Here is a 26,862-nt window from a genome sequence, read left to right as displayed (position 1 = left end):
TTATCACCTACTACATGTAGATCTATTTGGTCCAGTGAATGCCATGTCTATTGCAAAGAAGAAATATGTTATGGTCATAGTGGATGAGTTCACCAGATACACATGGGTGTATTTATTGCACACAAAAAGTGAAACTGCATCTATCTTGATTGATCATGTCAAGCAACTGGATAAATTGGTCAAAGATTCTGTGAAGATCATAAGAAGTGATAATGGCACTGAGTTCAAGAATTTGATCATGGAAGAGTTCTGCAAAGACCATGGAATAGAGCAGGAATTTTCTGGTCCTGGAACTCCACAGCAAAATGGAGTTGTTGAAAGAAAGAATAGAACTCTTATTGAAGTTGCACGAACTATGCTTGATGAAGCAAAGCTACCAACCTGTTTTTGGGCTGAAGCTGTGCAGACTGCTTAAAGACTCCGGTTTTTCCTCTTTTCGGATGGTAAATATTTCTCAGGGCTGCTAGGCTACTTTCTTTATTCTCTTATGAGATTGAAAGTTTTTCGGTAATTAATTCATCAAGAGAAAAAGAAAGAATCGGAATTGATCGATATATTTCTCGAAACAAACGAAAAGGAAACGAAAAGAATTTGATCAATCCTTTTTTCTGTCGTTAAGGTGGAGAACTGAACCAAGAATTCTCTTTCTTCTCGCCCGAATGAATTAGTTGGTACTAGAAATGTTAGAAAAAGTAAACGAAAAGAGTAATAAGAAGTGAAAAGGACAGAGACACTTCCCACCCCTCTTTTATCTCCCTTAAAGTCCTTTATTAATTTTGAGTCGGGAATAGAGTTTACTCAGAATGCAACACTCATCAACAAGCATGGAAAAATACCATATGAGATGGTGAAGAAAAAGAAGTCAAATCTGAAGTATTTTCATGTATTTGGATGCAAGTGTTTTGTTCTTAAGACTCACCCTGAACAGCTATCCAAATTTGATTTAAAAGCTGATGAAGGAATTTTTGTTGGATATCCACTTTCCACAAAAGCCTTCAGAGTCTACAATTCAAGAACAAGGGTTGTCATGGAATCTATCAATGTCTCCTTTCATGATAAGAAGATTACTGGACTTGAAGATTTCAATGATCATGATCAGCTGAGATTTGAAAATGAAGACTTAAATTCTGATACTAAAAATCCTGACAGTCTAAATCCTGATACTGCAAGCTCTGATGGATTAAACTCTGATGTTATTGAAACTATGGTGACTACGCCAAAGGAAGATACACATGTGCAGGGGGGGCATACTGAAGATACAACCACATCTCAAGAAGCATCAGAACATACAACTGGCTCCTCAAGTTCTGATTCATCAAGTTCTGATAAGCCAAGTTCTGATAATTCTGAAAACTCAAATTCTGAAGGATCCAACTTAGAGAACATAATTTCAGAGGAGCATCAGAAAATGTTAATGAAGACAACATGGATCATGGGAGAGCATCTAGTTCTAGAGAAAACCTTCCATCTGCAAGGAAGTGGACTAAATCACTTACACCTGACTTAATTATTAGAAATCCTGATGCAGGTGTCAGAACTAGAACAGCTACGTCAAATGAATGTCTCTATAATTCTTTTCTCTCTCAGACTGAACCAAAGAAAGTGGAAGAAGCTCTTCAAGATGCTGATTGGGTGCAAGCAATGCAAGAAGAGTTAAATGAATTTGAAAGAAACAAAGTCTGGACCCTAGTGCCAAGACCAAAGAACAGATCTGTTGTTAGTACAAAGTGGGTGTTCAGAAACAAAACTGATAATGATGGCATAATTACAAGGAATAAAGTAAGGCTGGTTGCAAAAGGATATTCTCAACAGGAGGGAATTGATTATGATGAAACATTTGCACCAGTTGCTAGATTGGAAGCCATAAAGATATTTTTGGCTTATGATGCTCACAAAAAGTTTACTGTCTTTCAAATAGATGTGAAAAGTGCTTTTCTCAATGGAGAATTGGAAGAGGAAGTATATGTAGAACAACCTCCAGGATTTGTACATTCCAAATTTCCAAATCATGTCTACAGGCTTGATAAAGCACTTTATGGCCTTAAGCAAGCTCCAAGAGCATGGTATGAGACTTTAGCTCAGTTTCTTCTGGAAAGTGGATTTAACAGAGGAACTATTGACAAAACTCTTTTCTACCTCAACCATGGAAAGGACTTACTTTTGGTACAGATATATGTTGATGATATCATTTTTGGTTCTAGAAATGACAGATTTTGTAAGAAGTGTGCCAAACTGATGCAGTCAAGATATCAAATGAGTATGATGGGGGAACTTAGCTATTTTCTGGGACTTCAAGTCAAGCAGAATGAAGAAGGTACTTTTATTTGTCAATCCAAGTATACCAGAAATTTGCTGAAGAAATTTGGAATGCAAGATTGTTCAAGTGCATCCACTCCCATGGCCACTGCAACAAAATTGGATAAGGATACTGGTATATTAGTAGATGTTACTGATTACAGAAGTATGATTGGCTCACTATTCTATCTAACTACTACTAGACTTGATATCATGTATGCTACCTGTCTTTGTGCAAGATTTCAAGCAGATCCAAGAGAACCTCACTTAACAGCTGTGAAAAGAATTTTCAAGTATCTTAAGCGAACATCTGATCTTGGATTGTGGTATTCTAGAAAGTCAGATTTTAAACTAATAGGTTACTCAGATGCAAATTTTGCAGGATGCAAAATTGACAGGAAAAGCACAAGTGGAAGCTGCCAATTTCTTGGAGGTAGATTGGTTTCTTGGTTTAGCAAGAAACAAAAGTCAATTTCCACATCAACTGCAGAAGCAGAGTACATTGCTGCAGGAAGCTGTTGTGCACAGATTCTTTGGATGAAGAATCAGTTACTGGATTATGGGTTAACATATTTTAAAATCCCTATTTACTGTGATAATCAAAGTGTTGTTGCTATGATAGGTAATCCAGTTCAACACTCTATGACAAAATACATCAGCATTAGGTACCACTTCATAAGGGAACATGTGGATGAAGGTACAGTGGAATTGCACTTTGTTCCAACAGATCAACAACTAGCAGATATCTTCACAAAACCACTATGTGAAGCTACTTTAACAAGATTGGTAAATGAATTTGGAATGGTTTCAGGTTCTTTCTCTAAATCTGCTTAGTTTTTATTCTGATGCATCAGATTTTATGATCAGTATTTACAGATATTACTATCTTTGTGTATTATGTGCTTAATTGAAAATTGCTTATGTACTGATTGTTGTCTGATATGAATTTCTAAACTCTGATAGTGAGATGAATGTTTCTGTGACCATTCAATCCAATGAGGATAACTATGCTAGATGCTGACCTAGTAGTCTTTAATATACTAAAAATCCCATGTTTGAAGTAATTGTTTATATGGAAATCTCTTAACACAAGCAAATTCTGATACTAAGCTTAGTTGAAGTTTACTTTGTGTATCTCATTATTAAGTCACAAACTGGAATAGTGCTTCTTATCTGTTAAGTTCTGATGTTAGTAAATCTGATGGATGTACTAAGTAATGATAAGCCTCACTTATCAAAAGAAAAAGAAAAGAAAATAAATAAATGTTAGGTACTCCTTTGAGATCTAGAGTAAAAATGTGGAAGGGAAGACCCAAGTGCATTGTTGGTATTAAGTAATATGCATTAGAAAAGTAAAATAAAATTTTCATGGTGACTTTTCACATTCTCTGATTTCTGGAGAAATACTCTGATAACAGCATAAATTCTGATAAGCAGTCGTGACTCACTTGCACTGAGAAGCCACTGTAAAATGGAATTTTATAAGATGCATAAATGAGCACAAAACAGTTGAGGTGGACTCATGCATGAACTCATTCTAAAGTAGACCTCAGAATCATGACAGATTTTGAGCAAAGTTCTTAGTTATGCCTTATTTCTAAGATGTACTGAAGTGAATCAGACTTTAATCTTTATCTGATATTAAGCTTACTGCACACACATACACTCCATATGAATGATGAAAATTACTGTTGTGATAAATGTTCTTTTAGATGAACAGTTTAAGTGTCAGTTGCATAAATTCTGAGGACAAGTTCTGATGGAAGTTCTAATGATTAAGTTCTGAAGAAATGAAATCAGAATTTTTGTGAAGAATTACAGAAATAGGCATTCACTTTTTGAGTTAAGAAATCATGTTCTGATGACTGTTAAGTTCTGATATAAGTCTAAGTTCCGATATTAAACTCTGATTCTTTACTTGACTTATTTATGGTTAAAATCTGAAACAGTCTTATTTAAAATCAGAATATGTTTGTGTGAGATATTAACAGTCAACATAATTTGGGTTAGTGGTACTCGTCTATGCACAATAATTTTTACTTGATTCGTGTGCGCATTAAATCCTGTTTTAAACTTCCAATGGTTGTTATTATTCTCATCAGTCTAGGGAGACGAGGTAGAATTATTTCTACCTGTAACCATTCAATTTTCCTTGCGTCTCTTGATATTCTATTGGTTATATAAACCAACGCCTCATTCCAGCCAACATATCTCTCATTTCTCTCAAACTCATTTTTTTTCATCACAAACATGGTTCATTTCAACTTAGTTCTGAACTATGACACTTTCACTATCAATTTGAGGTGTACTGAATGGCAGCAGGAATGGCATGTCACTGCCATTCCTGATGAAATCTGGGACTCAGTTCCCCAAGAGGTCCTCACAGACCTCTTGTTCTTCTATATGGACTATCATCGCCATCTTGAGCGTCTGGAAGAGGAATGGAGAGAAGCTTTCCGACAGCAGGAGCGAATTATTCGTCTTGCTGTTCTTTTTGTTGAGAGTAGGAAGAAGAAATAATTGCAGCTATCTGTTTCTCTTCACCGTCAGCTTTGTCTAGCTTCTTAGCTTAGGACTAAAGCTGTTGATGTTAGGATTTGTAGCTTAGCACAATCTTGTAATTTTAAGCATGTAATTTAAATTTCATGAAATGTATTTTCTCAATATATTAATGAAATTTTATCTTTATGCAAGATTTTGTCTCTGAGTCATTTAATATTCTGATAACATTTTAAATCCTGACACTAACCATATTCTGATGACCTTTTTAGCTCTGATACAAATCAAGTTCTGATTCTGACGTGGCAGTATTTGTTTCCTTGGTTTATTAATGGTCATTCTCTCATTGGTCATAATTTTACAGAAAATTGGTAAGGCAATAATAAAAAATTTATTAAGTGGGAACAGTTTTAAAATTTAAAATAAAACTGAATGACCTTGATTAATGGGATTACTTGGTAAGTGGAATGGGTTTTCCTTGAAAAACTTGTTGTGCATATGTTGTGTACTTAATGATTTCACAAACAAAACACCTAAGTAGATTTTACTTAGTGAAATAATGTAGCACTCAACGGATAAGAATTTTAGTCCCGACGGATAAATCTATAGTCTCGACGGATAATGATTTATTATCCATCGAGTGAGTAGCTTATGTAATAATGAGTCTATAGCACATTTCTGCATACACCTTTGTATAGAGTCTACAGTAGCATATAAGTCATGTGGACTTTAACTAGATAGGCAGAATAGGTTGATTAATTGTACATAGATGATGTTTTGTAATTCTGCATAAGTGAAATGAAGTCAAGTACCTAATTGCTACCCGACGGATAAACTACAAAGCACCCGACGGATGATCAACAACCCGACGGATGATCAACAACCCGACGGATGATCAACAATCCGACGGATGATCAACAATCCGACGGATGATCATGAACCCAACGGATAAAGAATTCAAACATCAGTTGACAGTGACAACTGGTCACATGCGTCGGGATGTATGCAAATGAAATGAGGAAGCCTATTAACTGGGTAATAGAGAACAAAGTAACAAAGCATTAAAACTGATAGTTTTTATAATGATTATATCTTTTGTCTTTGTAATCTTGGTAATATATAAACCAAGAAGTAGCAAATAGAAACTAAGAGATTTGAGATACAAAAAGTGAGAAACATTTGTAAGCAGAATTATTAGCATTTCTCTGTATTCTCAGTAGTTCAAATTTGTAAGCAGCTGTGAGAATTCTTGCACACAGAGTTCTCTTGATATAATATATATCTCTGGTGGAATTGTTTAAATCCACCAGAAAGTTTTTAAAGACTCTTGTTTTTAATTACTTATATTTTGATTCACTTAAGTTTTTATTCCGCTTTGTCCTAATCAAAACACTTATATTTGTATTCGAGTTTGAACATTTTTATTTTAAGAAAAAGGTTCAAGAATTCCATTCAACCCCCCTTCTGTAATTCTTGCTATATTGTTAAGGGACTAACAAAACTGCATGTGATAAGTAATGATTACTGAATACCCTTGCCCATTAATTATCTTTTACTGCTGCATGTCTGACAGTTGTCTCAACGGTTACTTTTTCTACCATGTATAAGTAAAAGAGAGAAAAGATTGTAAAATCATTTATTTACTTTCATATTTTATTTCTCTCTCTTTACTTTTATTCTCTCTCATCTACTGACGATTTTTCATACAGACATTTTCTCAAACACCTTCCAGGCAATTTTCTTTCTCACGAATTCTCATGGCACCCAAGGACATAATTTTTGATGGAGCTACGTTTGTTCCTAATAACTTCTCTGTTATTCTTAGCAAGTCAGAAGCCCCACCTGAACTTCACTTCATTCAGGACTTTCTTGCTAGTTCTGATATTGGTATGCTCTGACCGAACCCGAAACAGTCTCTGGTACTCAAGTCCTGGAGTTCTAGAGAAGCGGTGTATATGATGATGGTGGTACTCAAAGGTCCCCAAGTATTACTTTTTCATCAGGGGAGGATGAGTATCTTGTGACATTGTCTACGGTTCGACAAGCACTGCAGCTACCTGAGAACTGTGTCTATTCTACTGTTGAAGATCCAGTTCTTCAAAACATGATGGCCAGTCTGGGATATGAGAGGACATTGGCAAAGCTGGGCCAGTTGAAGAGATCTTTCATAAGGAGGGAATGGAGTTTCTTCTTTGATTGCATAACTAAAGCTTTTGCAAACAAATGTTCCAATTTTGATGCAATTCCCATATTCAGCCAACAAATCGGGTATGCTCTCATAAATCGAACTAATTTTGACTATGCAAGTGTTGTCTTAGGTTTTATTGGGGACAGAATGAATGAAGATAGATCTACTGTCTATTTTGCTAGATTTTGTCAGCTTATCTATAGTTTCTGTTGTGATAATAAGCCTCCAAATGCTAGTGAACTAATTTCATCATTCAGAATAGCTAAAAGAGCTTTTACTGACTTATTATCTACTGATAATAAGAAGGCTGTGTTAAGACCCCTCTTAATTCCTTTATCTATCAAACAAGCCTTAATAATCTATGATCCCGCTAAGTACACTGCACTATATCCTCATGTTCAACCATCTGAACCTCATCCATCAGCACCTACCACCTCTACTAAACCACCACAAACTTCTCAACCTCAACCTTCAGATCCTACAGTGCGGCCTTCATCTTCCAAACCTAAGAGGACTAAGAAAGTACCTCAGACACAACAGAAGAGAAGGAGATTCATTCTGCGAGATGAATCAGATGCTGAGGAACAGGTTCCTGTATCAGATTCTGTTGTTCGAGAAGCTGAGAAGGTCTCTTCTCAGGAGGATGTTGATATTGGGAGTTCTAGGCCCCTAAAAAGGCTTAGAAAGCGTAATTCTGATGATACAGCTCCTCAAGTCACCTTAAAAGCTAAAAGATTCAAAATATTGGCAAAAAGGCCTGAAGATTCTGGTAAAGGAATGGAAGCAGCAGCTAAGGAAGGGGATCAGGAATCTCTGATCTCACAAGACTTTGTTGAAGCTCACAATTCTCCTAGTGTTGATCCAAACCCTCATGTAACTCATCACTCTCCACTACATGAGCCAGAAACTACTCACATTCCTACACCTCCAGTATCTCCAGTAAATGCTGATAACCAGGGGTCAAGTGATGAAATTAACATTCATAACTTAGAAGTACCTTAGGTTTTGTATCTAGAAGCTCCGCCAACTCAAGTCACTCCACCAACAACACCAATTCATGATGCTGATTTTAATCCAGAATTGCCTACAACACCTTCTCTGCATCTAGATACTGAAGATCAGATTTTAGGTGAGTATCAGAATATGGATGTTGATCAGAAATTAGTTGGAGATCAGCCCTTAGAGGATGATGTTGAAGCCTCCATAGCTTCTCATACTATTCTTTTATCAGAGGATGCTGAAGATGTTGACTCTGTAAGTTCTGATGTTGCAAATGTTGATGCTACTGGTAATGCTGCTACAAATTTAGATGCTGATGCAGTTGGTCCTTCTGGACATGCACCTCTACAAGCTCCTTCAAAAGCTGAGATAGTCAAAAAGTTTGTTACAGGGGAAGCACCAGTACCTTGGAGTGAAACTCCTAGAGGACAGGAGTGGACTAAGGAGTGGAACATAGTTACCTTTGTCCCTACTGAAAATATTCTTGTTGATCACTTGGCAAAAGCTGATGAGATGTTAGTCAATGATGATTTCAAGACACAGCTAAGAGTTACTGCACTTAGTATAAGGCACCTTCAAGGTCAACATTCTGTAACTCAGGCTAAGGTGGACAAGATTCAAGAAACATTAATGAAGCAAGATAAAGTTGTCAAGTTGGACAAGAAAAGATTTTTCAAACCTTCCTTTGACAAAATTACCAACATTGAGAAAACCCAAGAGAAGCAACACTCTCAGATTGATGAAATTTTGAAAAATAAAGCTTCTCGGCAATCTCAACTCAATGAGATCCAATCCTCAGTGGAATTGCTTCTCTCTCTTCTTTTACCTGCTGATGCCAAAAAGGGGGAGAAAGTAATTAAGTCCAAATGCAAACCGACACTGAAGAAAAAGGATGATGGTAATGACCCGGGAAACTCTGGAATGGGTGGAGGTCATGGTCAAGGTAAAGATCATTTATCAAGTAGAACTGGAACTACAAGTCATAGAACACGTTATGATAATGGGAGAAGAATAATTTATGATACTCGTAAAAGGATAAGTTTTAATGAACTGTTGGAACTTGATGAAGAAATTTCAAGACAGTTATTTCTGAAAGAAAATCCAGGAATGGACTTTGAGAGTCTAATGGAAGAAGAAGCTAGACTTAAGTTAGAAAAAGTAAACTCCAAATCTGAAGCTTATGTTTTTAAAAAGAAACTTCATACGGCTAAAGGCATTGTGATAAAAGAAAGGACAAATCATGTGGCAACTAAAGCCAAATCACAATTGCAGATAGATCCAAGGTCCAAGGGCAAAGAAAAAGTTGGTGAACCTGTAAAGGTTTATGTGCCTCCTATGGATGAAGAAATTTCTGATGAAGATGCTAATCTTACTCTGACTTCAAGGAAGATTTCTAAGACAACCTCTGACATGGCTCAAGTTGTTCAGAGTCAAGATATAGTTAGTTCTGTTATAACAATGAAGCAAGTAACCTCTGACATAGCTCAAGTTGGCTTGATATCAGAAGATAAGTCAAAGGAAACCTCTGATATTGCTCATGTTAAATCCTCAAAGTTACTCCTACCAGGATTCACTAAAGCCAAACAGACTCAACCTTTGAAGACTGCAGCAAGTGGTTTTGAAGCAAGAGTGGTTACTGGAAAGGAAGCAAGAGATAAATCTGGATTAGGTAGTGCTGATGAAAGAAGAGTGCAGAACACAACCAATGATCCAACTTCCTTAAGTGAACCAGGTGTTGGAGCAACTCCTGAAAGATTGAATCAACTTGAATCTGTACAGATGGTCTACCATACCTTCTTGAAAGAATACATCTTGTTATATTTCATGACAGATGGAAGGGTTTACCATATAAGGGAAAATGATATACCACTGAAGTATTTTGAGGAACTAGAACATGTTTTATTCTTACTTCAAGTGAAGGACATATTAACAGAAAGTGCTGCAAATTATTTGAAGACTCAAATTCAGAGATAGAAAAAGCTTATTCTGTAAAGTCTGACAGCACATACTGTCCCAAGTACAGAGATCACAAGGGTGATATTATTGAAATGAAGCCTAATACTGCAAAGATCAGAACATATCTTGGTATTAAGGGACTTGAATTCAATCTAGAGTCTGACAAAGCCTATATCATAAGACTAGATCAGGAGTTGAGAAAAGCAAAAATTAATGATCTCAGATATGCTATCTTCCAAACTGGTCAAGATACTGCAGAGCTTAAAGATGCTAAAAGGAGGATGATTGATGAACTCGGATATGCTGAGAGATGTTTGTTAAAGAACTATCTCGGAACAACTCCTGACATCGAAGAGATCAGAAAGTGAAGCCAAGTCAAGATCTACAACTGCTCAAATTCTGATATGTATACAGACTGAATTTGTTATCAGAAGTTAAAGTTGGTAAAGCTTTAAGGACTATAAGTTGTAGTTATCTAGTCAATTTCTCATGCATTTGTACTTAATGTTTTTGACATCATCAAATATCTGTTAAACTTGTATATTATGCTAATTTACAAGTTGGGGGAGATTGTTAGATATATTTGATAATGTCATGTCTAATATGATTTGTGTTTAGTTTTCAGATTTTACTTATACAGGACAAATCAGTACCTAACTGGATATCAACACTTATGCTGAAGTCAGAACTTAAGTTATCAGTACTTAAGCTTCAGGAGATATTTATCAGGAGATAATATCAGGTCTTAAAGGAAACTTTCAGATAAGGAAGGCGGCTGATTGAAAGGAAAGAAGATCAAGACAAACGTAAGAAGAGATATTCATGAAGAAGGAATTCTATGAAGAATAGGATACTTGGAAGAAAAGATAACTGATTGATATATTTTAGGAAGCAGAATTATATTCCATATCAACTAGCAATTATCTTGTAACTGTGTAATATATAAACACAGACATAGGGTTTACACTATAAGTGTTATCATTATCGAGAATATTATTCATTGTAACCCTAGCAGCTCTCGTGATATTTTGTTCATCACTGAGAGAGGACAATTCTACATTGCAACAGAGTTTAATAAAGTTAGTTTTCTGTTACTTGTGTTCTTTAAATTCGATTTGATTGTGCTATACACTGTATTCAACCCCCTTCTACAGTGTGTGTGACCTAACAGAAGTTATATGTGTTATTTGTCATTTGATATCTACAATATTATAGTGCATAAAATGACTTAGTCTACAGATGATCATTAAATTATGTTCACGTGATTATTCATATATATATATATATATTCATGATATATATCTCCCACTATTTTTATCAAATCAATAGCCCTAACTATTAATTCAGAAAAAATATCTTCTATATCCTTTCTAGTGAGCCAAGATCCATATTTCACCATGCGTTAGGTCAGCTTTGGCTTTTCTCCTAAAACATAATTATTTAGGTAGATAACATTTGTCAATTATATCAACTATATAACTCTTGGATAGCTTGGTGGAACAACATTTGTTCACTGTAATTTATTTACATCAAGCTCAACAAACCCAGTTGCTTCAAAAGCTAGTGGTTGCACAAACTTCTACCTCCACTCAACTTGATGCTAACAAAAGGGGGGAGAAAGATCCAATAGTCCCAGTTAATCAAGGAGAGCCAACAAGTGAGGGGGAGAGTGTGCTCAATATACAAGTCAGTCAAGTAATTGTTCCAGAAATTACTTACCCTAAGTCACCAGTTTTGGACAACATTGATCTGATCTAAATAGAAGCTGCTAATTTGAATTCAAAGTCAGATTTCAAAAAGCTTGATATTGCAGCAGCTGAAAAGGAATTAGATGATAAATGGATAAAGATTGATGAAGAAATTCAGAATAAATTTGGTCAGATAAAGAAACCAGACAAGATCTTTCATCACTACTCTCAAGTCAAGCAAATTTCTGTGAATGAAATGAGTCTGAGTTATTTGGAAAAGGGCCAAACTTAAGTCTCCAAAATCCAACCTGGTTTTGAAGCCTAAAAGGAATTATCCAAAGTCATCAGACAAGAATCCTTTGGATCTCATATTTGAGACTCCAAAACCAGATGAAAAGAAGCTGTTGGAAAGGTCCATTGCATTCTTCAAAGATCCAACTGATTCAGTACAAAAGAAAAGAATTGCCAAAATCTATAGGAATGGAAAAGAGATATGTGTGGTGGTTGTACACCCTCAGTTTGCAGCAGCTAAAAAGGAGGAAAAAGAAAGAATCAGGCAAGAAAAGAGGCAAGCTGCTTTAGATGCTAAGAAGCTCAAACAGAAGAAAGAGCAAGCTGCTATAGTAGCCAAGCTTCAAGCTGTGAAAGCTGCAACTGAAATCTCTGAAAAGCAACCTGTAGTAGCTGAAGATCAGAGTGAGAAAATGCACAAGGAACCTCAACTAGAAAAGAAAGTTCAGATACAAGCTCCATTCCAAGAGAAAATTGGACTTCAGTGATGAGAAAATGGAAGATTATATCCCCAAATAGTCTACAACCTCAACTCAAACATCCAAGCCTTCAGCAGTGCAGGATGACTTTAAGGTGGATCCTACAAAGAACTTTCATGGTGAGCCAATAGTTCCCAAGGATGAGCCTATAGACTGGGAAAGTCTGCCTATTCCTGAACTCAACCTACCAATCTTCAACAAAGAAAAGAAGACAAAGATAAGAGCAATCAAGAAGATCAAACTTGTGACTCTCAGAACCAAAATCTTAGCCAAAGCTCAACCAACTGTCAATAAGAGATATCTTCTATATATCTGTGACATCAAGGAATTTTCAGATATAAATCTCTACTTGGATGAATTGGAAGAAGTAAGAGGGATTAATGCTCATAGACATCTCCCTGAAAGACTGGTATTCAAATACAAAGGTGGTAGAGAGATCATATGGCCCCTTCACAGAATTCTCCAAGAAAGTTGTAATGTTTTGATAAAAATCTTCTCATCCTTCAAGAAGAATTTTGGATTCAATGTGACAGCCAAGAAATTGGTTCTAAAGTAGATAGAAGAACTGAGGAGCAGAAAAGCCTCAAATGCACTACCAAGAACTCTAACAATTCCCGTCACAGGAAGTACAGTGCACTTGAGGCCTTACTGGCTAATGGAATTCATGGATGACAAAGGTGTGAGAAGATTCTTCAGATTAGATGACCAATTGAACATCTCAGGCAATGAGACTCTACTGGAAATGCAAGAAAAGCTAGATCTGTCAAATGCTGAAGAATTTGAATTCCACAGGCAGCTCCAAAATCAAATAGAGGAAAACAACTGGAAACTTGGGAAGAAATCAAGACCATCAAGGAAATAGAAAACATCTGCTCAGAACTAGAGGAGCACCTTGATAATGATTGTGAGAACTCTTTGTACACTTTACTTTATCCAATTTTCAATAAATTTGTATCACTTATTAGTTTTATCTATTATTATTCAATCTGCACATTTAGGGTGTTTTGTTATCATCAATTTTCTCTTAATTTATGGCTATAATTCCAGTAGACATAAATTGGGGGAGATTGTTAGGAATATGATGTGAACTTGATGATATTTAAATAAAACACCTTAGTAGATTTAACTTAGTATTTTTGTAGCTCTCGGCGGATGTTCTAATATAGTCCCGACGGATGAACTTTATAGTCCCGAAGGATGATAATTTGACATCCATCGAGAGTGTAGCTTATGTGACAATAAGTCTTGTAACATATTTCTGCAAACAACATTGTATTAGTTGAGTAGACACTGTAGGATTCTTTAAGTCATATTGACTACTAGATTGATATGCAGAATATGTTGGCTAATTGTAAATATAAGATGTCTTGTAATTCTGTATAAGTGAAATGGAGTCAAGTGACAGAAAGACTCCCGACGGATGATCTACAAAGGCTCCCGACGGATAATCAACAAAGCTCCCGACGGATGATAATATTCAAATTAGCAGTTGACAGTGACAACACAGTCACATGCGTCGGGTATTTTCAAATGGAATGTGGCAGCCTAATTGCAGGATTTAGAGAACAAAGAAGCATTACCATTTCCATGCAAATATGAAGATATTCAAAGATGCTAGATAGAGTAATGTAGCAGCATGAAATTAGACTAGATATAATTTTGTTTTATTATCTTGTCTACTATCATGTAAATTGGTGATATATAAACCAAGAAGAAGCAAGTAGAATAACTAACTATGAAAACATTATTTTTCAGAGAGATAGAAAAAGCTGTATCTGTTAAGAATTTCTCTGTAAGTTTGTAAGTTCACTTGTAAGCAGATGTGTGCTATTCAGGCATTACAGAGTTCTCATACTAATATATATCTCTAGTGGATAAGTTCAAATCCACCAGAAAGTTTTAAAGCTTTGTGTTTTGATTTCAATTTAAGTTTCATTCCGCACTTCTTACAAAATCAAACACTGTTATATATTAAGTAAGAATAGTCTTAAAATTCAAATGGAGTCAGAATTATATTCAACCCCCTTCTGTAATTTTTGTTGTATTGTTTGGGTTTAACAAAGAGTGAGCAAGAACTTCAGGTTGGCCTTCTCGGTATCATAGAAATTATTATCCGGCTGCAAGTCATTTATCAGTTTGTTGAACCTCTCAAAAACCTTAGTGATTCCTTCTTTAGATTTAGCCATAAAACCCTCATATTGTGAGATCAAAATTCTCTCTGATTTGACCTCACATTTTCATTAGATTCACACAAGATCTCTATCTTCTCCCAGATTTTCTTGGTTAACTCACAGTTGATAATGTTGTTGTACATGACATTATCAAGAGACTCAATTAGAATGAGTTACAAGCCATTATCAAGTGAGACTTTTTCCTTCCCTGGTTCAGTGTATGTAGATGGATCTTTTGGAGTATAGTGACCAGGAATAACTACATCACCTTCAGTTGTTTCAGGTACCCTCGCCATAGGAATGAAAGGTCCATGTTTGAGAATCTCAAGATACAATGAATGAGCCATCTTGATAAACAACATCATCTTCTTTTTCCACAGAGTATAATTTACTTTATCAAAGACAGAGATCTTGATACTTCTAAATTTCTTTGCACTAATACTTCCAAGATCTAATCTGTTTACTTTCAGAGTTTGCTCTGATACCACTTGTTAGGTATGAAATGCACACAGAGAGGGGGGTGAATGTGTAATTCTTGATTTCTTTTGAATTTTATAACTTTCTTTTAAGAAATTCAAGCTTTGTTTTTTTTAAGGTTTGTAACTCAACAGACTATATGAAAATTTTTAGTGACAATTAAATGACTGTAGGAAACACAGAAAAAAAATTATCAAAACTTACTTGATCTTTATTAAGAATCAAATTAGTTGTGCTACAAATCCGTATTGTTGAATACTTCATAACACAACTACTTCTTGAGAGAATACAAGAACTTCTAAATCTATTTTGTTACAGCCGAACTAAGGGCCGGTGACATGTTTTATAGATCAACATGCACAGTTTACAAAGATTGCACCAAAATAGACTAACACATTTTCTAATGTCATTTTGTCTATTTCTATTTTAAGTGCAGCAAATTTGCATATGATCTTCTAGGTCTGTGATCCTCCTTTGTCCAATTCATCTTAACCCTTGATCTTGCACTCCTCAAGATACCTTTGGAGACTTTCCATTTTGATGATAAAATGGTTTGTTGACAAATAATCTTGAATCTTCATGGTTTTTGCTTTCTGTAATTCTTGAAGCTGTTATCGAGATATTCATATTGTATAGAGATGTCCATATCGAGATGTAGAGTGGCTTATCGATATCTCCACTTTATTACATGTGTATATGACTTGTCGATATCTCCACTTCTCTACATGTATTTTGACTTTTTGATATCTCCACTTCTCTACATACAGTTTGACTTGTCGATATCTCCACTTCTCTATATCTAGTTTGACTTGTCGATATCTCCACTTCTCTACATGCAGTTTGACTTGTCGATATCCACACTTATCTACATGCAGTTTGACTTGTTTATATCTCCACTTCTCTATAGGCCAAATTGACTTCTCTACAAGTGAAGTGACTTCTCTACATGTCAAATTTGACTTCTCGATATAACTTGATATGTGACTTCTTGACATTTGACTTCGAACATTTTTCAATCCACGGCTTTATTCTTCACCAAGAAGTTTATCTTCATTCTGAGACATGATCAGGCTTGATTTTCTTCCAGAGATTTATTCCTAACATGTTGGTTGTTTGCTGAAAAATATTCTAGTCTAGTCAATCCAAACAATTTTACAGACTTAAGAAGCATCATTATAGATTACATAAGATTACAAGTCAACTAAATCTTAGGATTGTCAACGTGACTTAGTCTTATTATGTAAAGGAATATATTGCACGGCAAACCGAAATGGGGTATAATTTGGTATACTTTTTTTTTGGTTGGTTTGGTTATCCCCAGTCATGATCGTCGGAACTTGTTAATCAAATGATCTGAACCGTTGAATTTAAATACTAAAAAAATATACAATTTTCAATTTCCCATGTTCGAATCTCACCAATAACACATGTTTATATTATTATTTATACTAGCCTATAACCCGTGCGATGCACGGATTGCTTTTAATATTCGATAGTTTTTAATAATATATTTCATAATATAATTTTCAATAGTTGAAAAATAAATTGAAGAATAAAATAAGTTATAACAATATTGCATCCAACGGTTCTCATCTTTCTGACTTTAGATCTGACGGTTGTTATTTGTCGTACCAAACAACTGTATCGAGCAACTGACTACCAAATAGAGGGTGTTCTGCTTATAATATTATAGTATAGATATAACTCAAGTTCTCACGTTCAAATATTGCCAATAACAAATTTTATATTATTATTTATATACAACTCAAATTCTCAAGTTCGAATTCCGCTGAAAATAAATTTTTATATTATTATTTATAAATATACTATTAGGTTAATAGTTCAAATTTCATCAATCATATATTAAACAATCTTAACTGAAATAAAATTTTATTATAATTTTATATAATATAAATATTAAAATTTATAAAATATTAATGAAGACCCGTACATCGCACATGTTGTAAAGCTATATATCTAATATTCAAAATAATAAATACAAAATAATATTTTATTTTTGAAAATTTTGTATAACCTTGCCTAATCAATATAAATGAAATTAAAAGATATACTTACGATAAGTTAAAATTGCCTAAAAAAGATGACAATTTAAAATTATGAGTATTATAAGAGAAAATATCCAAAATGTCTACATTTCAGTTAATGGCTCAAAATGTTCAAATTCGAAGTGAAAGGGCCAAATTATCGACAGAACACGCATTTAAGTATGATATTTACGAATTTATAAAGGACACGCATTCCGTAAATACGTATCAGGTGACACGCATTTCCAGAATGCGTTTCCACACCTTCTCAAGAATCTGCAAGAAATATAGTAAATATGTAGATTTAATTCATAATAATTAATTCTATCGAATAAAAAAAGATTAGATGTATTTATATATATTTATATAGAACTCCTAAGACTCGATGAACGAATAACTTGGAGAATAAGTAAAATTTACAATAAAAACGAAACAAATTCTTTTAATAATAACTCATACATTTTAATTATCTAATATATATATATATAATTTATAATATTCTTAACTAAATAATATAATTGTTTAGTGAAATCAAACTTACATCTAAGTAATAATATAAAATTATTAACAATTAATTTTACTATTTTATACTACACATCATTTGAAATGCCTATAACAAAAGATGCATTCTGAAAATACGTATTTCATAAAAAAAAATTGTTTTTTCAGCTGAATCTATTCTGTAATTGCATATTTCCGAACAGGCATATGAAACATGCATGTTGGGCCGATATTAAGGATTCATATTCATAAATTTGGGTCTTTTGAGTCATTACTTTCCTAATATGGACATTTAAGTCACCCATCGCTACACTAAAAATTATCACAATATATTGCAAGTACAAAGTGTAATGCTGGAACACGTAAAATTTTCACTTCATTCGTGGCAGAGAATTTTTTTTATTAAACATTTTTTTGTAAAAACCTTTACAAATGTAATTAAAATCTCAAGCAACAACCTTGCTCCTGGGTACCATCTCCATACGTCGTACTCCAGTCAGGTTGAACTCATTTAACGATGAAACAATTCCTCGTCTTGTATTCCAATCAAGTTGAACTTATTTTACAATGAAACAATTCCTCAACTGAATACTCTTCTATAATATGAATATTGTGAGAGAGTAATCTGTATATGATTGAGCTTGTAAATCATAGATGAGTCGCAAAAAAAAGTTACTAAAATTGTCAGTTGACTTCATCCTAAATTAGCGCTCCCTCTTCTTCCTCATGTAAGCCTTGTTCCTCATGTAAGTTAACTTTTGTTATTTTACAACAAGAACTGTCATGTAAATTAAAGACAAAACTTTACTATTGTTGATACACATTAGAAGTGATTCTTATTAGTTATTCATTATCCAGAGTTGAGAACAAGCGACTGAAAGTTATTCATGATCGAGAGAGTTGAGAATAAGTAACCGAGACGAGCATCCAACAAAGTTGATACAAATTCGGAAATACTATAGTTTCTGATCGAGAGAGTTATAATAGTACATTTTTTGATTCAAGAAGACTGCATTTATTCCTAATAACAGATTGTAGCACACAGGTGCAATTGATAACGGAGTTCTCCGAGCCTCGAGCATACATTCCTACAAGCGACTACGTGATACTGCTGACTTGAAACTAGCAATACCAGTAATTTCTCTTCCGGTGACCAATGAGTTGATATCATATGTGCCTTTGTATGTATAGACAGGTTCCATATCACAGAATGCCTGAAGCACAAAAAAGTTTTAGATGAGATGCGTGAATCCAGAAGGAAGGTTCAAAGAAGAATGTGGTACCCTGCCTGTTAGACTAGTACAAGTTTATAGGTAAATTATGCATACAATCTTTAAGAGATTCAAAGAAAATGTTATTCATGAAATTTTGGAAAACAATATACCAAGGGGGTTAGTGTCGTTTATGATGTTATATTTTATATACAAAATAAAGACATCCCTACTATAGAGGCACCCTATGTATTTTAAACATTCCGCTTGATAACAAATTAGGTACTAAGAGAAAATTTAATTTAATTCATAAATCCAGGTCTAACAAAAATTCAAATCAGGATAAGTTATCAACCTTTGCAACTAAAAAGTCGGCCAATATTCCATTCCCGCCAAGTAACTCCCTTCCAAGAGAAACCACCTCCCTTGCCTTCAAGGTGATCCATGACTACACAACGTAGTACAAATTCGTCATCAATTGCAACAGATCGATTTTGTTTACTAGCGATACATCGGAAAGTAGAAAAAGTTACCTTTCCTAAACCAGCAGTCATTTTATCTGCCTCGTATAACTTGCAAAGGCGCCAACCCCATAATAATCATTGCTTGAACATTACCCAACATGAATATTAAACAAATATGTATATAAAATACATGCATTCGGTAGTACACACTTAGCCAATATCTAATTTACACTCTAACACCTACCAAACATAAATTACAATAAAATTAACTCGAATCGAACCTATTTTGACTTTCATAAGTCTGATTCTAAAATTAGCAAATATTCTAGTTTCTGCAGTTCGTTTGTTCCTTTTCTTTTCACTGAGCAGAACAAGTAAAACTGCAAGGGTTGGAATCTCAGAAAATGCAGTGATTTTGAAAATTTTATGTTCATCTGGTATAGATACACCTCTTTGTCATGTCTCTAATTTATGTACTGGAGTAGACCTTTAAGAACAGGAAACTGGACACTATGCTGCTAGAGAAACAGGTTATCCTTGATACTTATTGCCCAATAAATAAATTTAGTTCTTGCAGGTAGCAGCTATGCTACCCAGGATTTGGGTGTGGAGGTTGGACAAGGGTACGGATCCAACCATCAAATTCTGAAATTTTGAAAATATTGAAAATCTTGGATATAAAATGGAATCAGGGACAATGTAGGGAATTGGTATGGATTAAGAATTGTGCAAAGGTGGGGGGGACTCTGCATGAAGCTTTGCACTTATATTGATAAGTAATATTAAGATATTGTACATTTTAAACAGTGTCTACTTCAATAGATGTTTAATTCTACAAGACAAGCACGAAATCAATAGATATTAAGATGTTCAATAGATGTTTAACAGCACGAAATCAAGGAGAACTGAAAAAAGTGCCATAAATGGACCTCTCCCTATTTAACAAGTTCTGAAGGGGCCTTGCATTTTTCTTTAAAAAAAAACTAGATTGCGGTAGCCTGTAAGGTGAAGTGTCTGGTAACAATATTAAAAATCACATTCAAATCATATACCCATTTCATACCGATATGCTATAGGGACAAAAGTAGAGAATCTGAGGGAAGAGGGTACCGCAAAATGTTACCAACATACATATTTCATATTATCAAGCATAGAGTAGGTACAATACCTATGGCACATATCATAGACACCCATTGACATTCCAATAGGTTGCCAGGAAGCCATTACTCGTGAAAAAGCAAGCACCTGTGACCAAGTTATGGTGCTATTAGATGCGTACAAAATATGCAGAAAACAAAGTCACAGAGATTTAGAGTTCTGCTCCGAAGAAACACTACTGCTTGTGGTAATTTAGAATCTTTCATGAACAAAATCCAGATTCCAGATGTAAACAATTATTTCATATAACCAGATTCCAGTTTTATGTATTTGCTGAATTATTAAGCCATATCAGTTTTACTTGTGTTTACACAGTAGTTTTTTATGGACGCTAGGAGATATAGAGCAGGGATAATGTGGCCCATCACGGGGACGCAAAACTTAGTGATTTGATAATTTTTCCTAATAGTGACTTAAGATTGCAGAGCAAGGCAATGGCTAAAATAGTTGACCAAACAGAGGCTAAATGTTAGAAGAAGGCACTCAGTAGAATTTACGAAGTTGTAGCCTAGGGAAATGAAAACAAGAGTTGAATTAAGGAAACAATTTTAGGTATTGCATACTTCAGCGTGACACGGAGTAATATGATATGGGCAAAGAGAAGGGAAATGATTGAACTGGAAGTAGCTTCCTTTGATCTGATATTAGGTAAAGTAAAAATTACCTTGCTAGGCTCCTATAGAATATATATTAAACAAAGATACTTTTCAATCGTTAAAACTGGACACAATGTTTTCATAGCTTCTCCAAGGTGAAAATTAAAGTGAATAAGCACAGAAAAACTTTGAAAATTAATCCTATTTTAGCTAATAGACATAGAACACTGTCAACTAGAAACTTATCTGCCTGAACAGGAAAACTTGCAATTAAAATTTTCGTTATACCTTGTTTGTATCCTGAAATGAATTGACACCTGTTAATCTGTCCGCATCAGGGACAAAAACTTTCTTTAGAAGTATATCTCCGTTTTGAACAATTCGCAGGCCAATTTTGTTCTCCATTTTTGTAGCTTGTAGTCCAGGTGCATCCTTCATAACTAAAAATCTGTAAAGAGAAAGTAATTATATTTTGACATCATATATGAAGTATATGCAGGAGTGCAAGACTTACTAGATGCGCATAAGAACAGTGAAGGTTTTGTTGCCTATTACCAGGGACCCTACCCTTAGAAACCTTCAATGTACTAATGCTTCAATTTGCTACAAGTTCATCATGTCCCTGGTACTGTTGCAGATATCCATTTTATGGAAATGAAATACCCTCTGCTGAGTAAAGGGGTGTATGCTGTGCTTCAAGACATAATAGCTCCACATATTTTTTTTTTTACTGTAGGAGTTCCTAGCTGCACATTAGAATTTTGTATGCTTCTATTAGTTTATTTTACTAAATTATAGTCTGTATACTTGATTAATGGAGCATCTATCTGGGTTGTTACCAACACATTTGTGAGGCTAGATACTTGCGTATTTAACTGGTTTGTTGACGTGTTCCTGGCAAAAATGACTAAAACATCTGCAAAGGTGCTATTTCCTATCCATCGCTTTTGACCTTCCAGGATCCAACCTCCTGCAACCTAATCATAAATGGCCACATCAGGAATTCAGATAATAATAAGACATAATCTGATGTTTTATACAAACAAAGGACCCATTATGACGTGTGAAAATTGAATGATCATATACCTTTGTTGCTGTTGTTTTTAAGGAACTTGCATCGCTCCCATAGTCTGGTTCAGTCAAAGCCTAATACGAAAGGAAGCAGAAAAAGTAATCTGGCTGCAGAAAGTGTGCATTTACATAGCATAAATATGTATGTGCCACCATGTGTGTGTACATATCGCAATAACTTAATTTCGGATGAAGACAATTCAGAACGCAGTCTCTTACCCAACAACCTATGGTGTCTAGTCTTGCTAATGATGGTAAATATTTCTCCTTTTGTGCTTCTGACCCACACATTCCTATAATATGAAATTTATATTTTTCATTACCTGTATGATACCTTCGAACCCATTAATATGAAATAATGTGTAATTAGTCATACCAATAGTTAGCATTGCCAAACAAGAGTCCACTGTAATGAAAGTTGAGCAACTTGCGTCAACTCTAGCCACTTCTGCACATGCTATAGCACTTCCAGTAACAGAAAGACCAGGACAGCCATACCCCTGAAATCCAGAACGTAATGGATTGAACACCACTTCACTATTACACACCACTAGAAACAGAATCACAAAAAAAATAATCACCTAAATCGTGCTTCCAGCAATGCAGAGTGCACCGAACTTTGGAACAACTTCAAATGGGAATTCTGCCTTCTCCCGGTACTGTGATAACAACTCATTAATGGTATCACTTTGCAGCAAACAAATACACGGCCAAAATAATTATTAATGGTTAACATTTAAAATGCATCAAAGAGATATTTTGACATTTCTGAACTTAAGCTTCTGCTTATATTATTAAATCATAAAAACAGATAAAAAAAACCTAATATTACTCCAAAAAAATCTTCTTGTCACTTGTCGAGCTCAATATGATAAAAGCAAAAAATAAGAAACATACCTTGGTCATTATAGGAGCAACTTCTTTCTCCATGAACGTTCTGACTTTTCTTCTTAGAGCTTGCTCCTCCGGAGTCAATAGATCATCAAAGTGGTAGTAGTCAGAAACTGCAATTGTTCAGGTGCAAAGACAATTGATGAGTCATGACAGACAGAACATGAATAGAACCTACTGTTAGTCCACAGTCATATAAAAGACGATTTATCAAATCCCTACTGTAAAAACCGACTTTCAAGTATTCCTTTGCTTAATGAGAAGTAGTGTCAACATTTACAATGATACCGGAAGGAGGAAAGATGGATGCTGGAGTGGCTTGGGGAAATGCAATAGAAATGTTCAAAGCCGGCAATTTGAAATAGAAAATCTTCGCATCCTTGGACTGATCATCTGCGTGAATTTAGAAGATGCAATAACTGACAATAAGTAAAATCGAATTGGAGTAGTACAAGTTTAATCATGGTTACATAAAAACACCCACAAAGCAAGATCATTAATTATGTAGAAAACATACATTACAATTCTCTTTGTAATACGTAAAAGATATCATAACCAACTAGCTACTAACATTCAGATACTTATCATCCTACCTCTCTTGCTAACTACTTGTAACTCGATTTACTTGTTGCAATCAGTAAAATTTAAAAATCGTACAACTATAGACTCCTACAATCGCCTAGCAAAGTAGACATCATAAGTACTTAACCAGATTAATAACAAGATCACTCCCTGGATTCCACTAAAAGTACAAGTGATGAGCTTAACAAAACAAAATACTTATCAATTTAGATTAACATTATTTTAAACAATTTTATTCCCAATAGTGAATTGTACTACCAGTATTTTACATTTTATGTATCAGAGTTTAGGAATTGGCTCGAGGAACTCTCAAGTGACCTATCATTTATGTTCATCTATGATGTGTTCTGTAATATTTGTTGACGTCGAAATCACAATTATTGTCTAACATAAGTAAATTTAAGAACACGATCATCTCAGTTGGACAAGAACATTATTTATATTCTCTGGTCTCTTAACTACAGTGGAACAATTTATCCATCGTAAGAAACAGAAATTTTAGATAAAAATATTAGAAACTAAACGGAAATAAGAACATATATTATAATAATTATGCGAATACAAGAAATTGAAATGAAGAAACAGAAAACAGACCATGAGTTTTGGTGGTAGATCGAGCAGGCATGGTGATTTATATTGAGGACACCAAGTATATAGGACTAGAGGTGACTTATACAAGGGCTAGGTATAAAATTTACCCCTATATAACTATCTAAATTTCAAATTTATTACCCGAATAAAAACAAACTTATCATGATTAATAGCCGTTTTTTTAGAGAAATGTCTTGCCCAAATTTTTTTACAAAAACTCAGCCGCCTATGTGTTATATATTAAATAGCAATTTTCTTAAACAAAACACTTATATGCTCATAAATTAAAACATATCATATGTATGTGTTATCGATCAAAAAAAATCATGTGAAATTTGTGGTGAACCCAGTGTTGTAGATTTCGATTTATCGGGCGCTTAATCGGTATGCGGCAGGCGATCTTTTTCATGAGAATCGTTAGTTTATACGTTTTCCTCAAACATCGGTCAAATACGGGGAAAATCGGGTCAAGTACGGGAAAAATCGGGTCCGGCCAAAAAGTCAAGTGATGTACAGTGTACATACTTATATCAATTTTGGGTTCTTTTTCACACAAATATCTCAGCGGGAAAGAGATAAAAGGGAAACCTAACATTTTATTGATGTACAAGAATTAAGATCAATACTTCAAATTAAGGTATTCTGTAGTTTGTACTCTTGAAATCTTGGTTTAATTTACTTTCACCTCTAACTTGTTATATGAATGTCGAGTACCGAGTTGCATAGGTATAAAGCAATGGAAGGGATTTTTTCAAGAAAGTTAGTTGTTTCAGGCAGGCTAAACACTGTTGACAATTTCAACCCTGGTAACAATTTTGTAGTTAAGATATTAAGTATCATGGTCGCATGCTTACATTTATTTAATTTAATGAATTTTTATTTAATATATAACAGTTGCGTGGTGGTCTAATTATGGTTCCTAGACACTAAATTTGCAAAGGATGGCAATGAAGATACTTGCTTTAACCACAAGTTCTTCCGGCTGCGAAAGAAACTGGAGTGCCTTTGAAGGGGTTATTTTTTTGATAATTTTTGAATTAGGTTGATACTTTTTTATTTAAGTTTTCCAAGTTATCTAATTTTAATCTTCCATTGTCAGATTCATACAAAGAAGAGGAACAGGTTGGATTCAGAGAGATTAAGCAGCCTTATTTATGTTCAGTTTAATTCCAAACTTATCAATAGGAATAAAAAACTGTAGAACAAGTGTGATGCGTTATTAGCAAATGATTCTCGTATGGCTCAAGAGTGGATTGTGGAATGTGGCGATGAAGATGAGTCCGAAGGTTTAACAAACACATTCGAAGAGACAATTAGAGAACTTGACGAAGATGATTTTGATTCAGAAGAAGAACCAGAAATTGATGATGATTTTACGTTCTATGACACAAATTTGAACTGTTGGTGATATTTTGAAGTCTAAGCAGATCTTATAAATAACCATTTTTGTTAATGCTCTAAATATATTGTATAGGACAAAAAAATTTAAGTCACACAATGTGTAAGTATAGGCTGTTGATTTTTGAGGAAGGCAAGTGCCTGACTGATATGCTAGTTCTGAATTCTAATATATAAATTGGGATGTAATTATGTAAATGTTAGTGACACTTTTTGTAAACCTGGGGACTTGGTAATATAACCATTTGATGTTGTATTAAATTACTAGCATAAGTTGTGTATACCATATTTATATTTATATTTTTTTAAAAAATATTAAAGTACTTCCGATTAGTGGTCCGATTAATCCTTCCGATTAATCCCTGATTTATCAATTAATCTACCTTCACTGATTATGTCCGATTAGCGATTTTTGGAACACTGGATGAACCTAACAATACTCTTTTTCTAATATAAAATTGCTAACTTTTGATTATAAATTTGATATGCTGTTATCTTGTATCAATTTAAAAAATGATGGATTTAAGACCCTCCAATATTATAATGGGCCAATCTTAGACCCTAGTCTATGAATGATAAATTTGAATTTGAAAGTTTTTTAATTATATAGTGGATAAGTTGATAAATAACCATGTATATAAATAAAATATAATATATGTTTCTCAATTTTATTTATTCATCAAGATTTTATATTTATTCAGATATAAAATATATTATAATATATTAAGAAAGCAAATTTTAATTTTCCTTTTTCATATCTTTATTAAAATTATTTTATGTAATTTGATTGTAATACACAATTTAGGGTACTGTTCAAATTTAATATTAGTTATTAGTTATAACTATACGTTTTACACTCATAAAAAGGTAAAGAACGGTTATATAAATAAATACAATACATATTTCTGAATTTTATTTATTTATTGAGATTATATTTTATTTGGATAAAGCATTTTACTATAAAAAACCTAAGTTTTGACTTACTTTTTTATGACTTTTCCAATACCAAAAATTAAGTGTACATTATTTGGACATTTTGTAGTTTAAAAATATTGGGACAATTTAATAAATATAAAAATGTCTTGTAAGGGAATAGTTTTAATATCAGGTAAACTACAACAGAATTTATGAATTAAAGTAACCGACTGTTAGTTACTTGGATGGTTAAAAAGAGACGTTACACCAGTTTTACTACAAAAAAAATTCTGGTAACTTTTTTTCCAACCATTTTCTCCAAAGCGTCTTCTGGTAATGCTTCCTTCTTCATGAATAAGTATTTATGAATGCTGTTAATAGGTTGATTTTTAATGT

General features: G+C 34.0%; 1 pseudogene; it reads right to left on the bottom strand.

The window, feature by feature from the left end:
• Window positions 1–18,431: 18,431 nt before the first annotated feature.
• LOC141707475 (acyl-coenzyme A oxidase 4, peroxisomal-like) lies at window positions 18,432–24,233 on the bottom strand (annotated as a pseudogene).
• Window positions 24,234–26,862: the final 2,629 nt, after the last annotated feature.

The sequence above is a fragment of the Apium graveolens genome, chromosome 2, assembly GCF_009905375.1.
Source record: "Apium graveolens cultivar Ventura chromosome 2, ASM990537v1, whole genome shotgun sequence".
Classification (NCBI taxonomy): Eukaryota; Viridiplantae; Streptophyta; class Magnoliopsida; order Apiales; family Apiaceae; genus Apium; species Apium graveolens.
Note: the sequence above shows the minus strand (reverse complement) of the source record. Positions and strands in the feature narration are given on the sequence as shown.